Source organism: Lynx canadensis, chromosome B4 (assembly GCF_007474595.2).
Source record: "Lynx canadensis isolate LIC74 chromosome B4, mLynCan4.pri.v2, whole genome shotgun sequence".
Taxonomy (NCBI): Eukaryota; Metazoa; Chordata; class Mammalia; order Carnivora; family Felidae; genus Lynx; species Lynx canadensis.
The window spans coordinates 69,254,258-69,256,545 of NC_044309.1; positions in this window are offsets into that span (position 1 = coordinate 69,254,258).

Consider the following 2,288-nt stretch of genomic DNA (forward strand, 5'->3'; position numbering starts at 1 on the left):
TACCAATACTAATTTCATTTTGCTCATGATCATCCTGATAAAAATTTAAATGACAGGTTTAGATGTATTTCCTCACACAAATAGAGAAATTTCATTTTAATATTCATGATAAACTTAAAGAGCTGTGATGTTATTCTTATAGCAATAAGTATATATTGTGGTACGTAGCAAAATTATAACATTTTAATAATTGCTATAATTTATAGAGTGTCAACTATGTGTTAGACTCTTTGTTCTTTATATTCTTTGTCTCTCTATGAAACTAAAAAGTTATGTATTTATTATCTCTTTTCTAAATAGGGACACTGAGGCTCAGAGAACAGTGCATATGGGACTCAGATCTTTCTGTTTGCTATGTTGAAAATAGATATATCCAAGATAGCTGTGAGGCTTTCTTCATTGTAGTTACTTAAGGACTCAGGGCAACATCTTGAACATTGCTAATACTATGCCAGAAGTAAAAAGGGAACTTTAGAGTATCTTGCTCCAACAATTAAATGCTCTGATTCAGAAATAACACACATCATTTCTGCTCACAAGTCACTGATGAGTACTGGTCATTTTCCCCACCCATTCACAAGTGGGGCAGGAATTGCAATCCTACTATATGCCTAGGAGGCAGATGTATTTGGTGAGCTGAATGTTTAATGACTGTAAAATTGACTATCAACTTCAACTAATGGATGGGTACCATCCAAGTTCATAATACAGTTTCATCAATCCAGAGAAACAGCACTTAGAAAAATAAGAAAAATCACCACTGTGCAAGGAACTTTCCAACACACTTCCTTCACTTAAGTAGAATTGTATCATATGTCCATTTTCAACCAATTACTGGCAAGAAGAATGAGATTTTTATGGTTGGCTCAGCCCAGTTGCGATCTGCCTCCGAGAGCGAGGGATTGGGCTACTTTTCCCTGGAGATCATAGTTGTCTAAAGTTTGTGTAAATGTTGAAAAAGATTTTTTTGGACAGTTTTTAGTAAATTAATTTAGTAAATTTTTTCACAAAGGAAAAATACTTCAATACTATCAATAGCTCAGGTATTGAAACCATAAGGGGAAGTGAATGTAGGCAAGAAACCAACTTGATTGGCTACAAAGGGCAAGCCAGAAGGGCTAGAAGTGTCAATAAGAAACATTATATAATGCACTGAGGGTTAGTATCAATAGCTTCTTAGATCCTATCCCAAAACAAAAGGCATGTCTATGCATTTCTAAATTTCATTTATTATTGAAAAATTTCCATGTGCCCACAAAGTCCTATTTACAACTTTACCTGACTTATTATACTACCTTTAATTAGCTAATAGTTACTGAGAATTTAGTATGTGCCAGGTATATTGTAGCTTGCTACATGGATTACATAAATTAATCCTTGCAGTAATCCTAGGAGTTGGATAATTATCAGTTCTCTCATTTTTACAGATAAAAACCTGAGGTTCAGTTCTGGTATGTAATTTGACTAAAGTCACATAACCAGATGGTAAACCAAAGCAATTTGGTTCCAAAGTTCGTGTTTTTAAGCTATCTTATTTATGCTTCCACTACTGGTAATTTTTCATTCATTTAATTAAGGAGAGTTTATTTCATTCCTACTTGATAAACACATCAGCCCTGTCCTAGGCTTTGGGGATTCGGCAACGAGCAAAACAAATCCATGATCTCATGAGTTTACATTCTAGTAGGCGAGATAAGATAAATAAGTAAATTATATAGGTTATTAGAAGATGATAAATGACACGGATCACAAGGTGACATTTAAGTAAAATCTTGGAATAGACAAGGGAGCATGTCCTAAAGCAGTCAGGAGAAAGAATGGTCAAGCTCACAGGGCAGCTATTGCAAAGGTAATTTTTGCTTTATGTAGATAGGTGCTCCAGTGTCAGATATGTAGATATTTATAATTGTATACATTTAATCTACCTTCTCCTAATTGATAAGGGAGTAATATAGTTTTAGTACTTATTAAGGGAAGCATCATAGCATAGTAGTTTAGTGTATAGATGCCAGAGCCAGTTTACCTGGATTTAAATCCTTGTTGTGCTTATTGACTGCGTGACTTTGGGTATATTACCTCACCCCTCTGTGTCCAAATTCTATTATCTATATAATAATGAAAATAATGCCTACCTAAAGGCAATTAGGAATTAGTTTATATTTGTAGAGTTTTTAGGACAATGCCTAAATACATAGTGCTAAGTATATGATAAAAATTGTCTTTCATGGGGCGCCTGGGTGGCGCAGTCGGTTAAGCGTCCGACTTCAGCCAGGTCACGATCTCGCGGT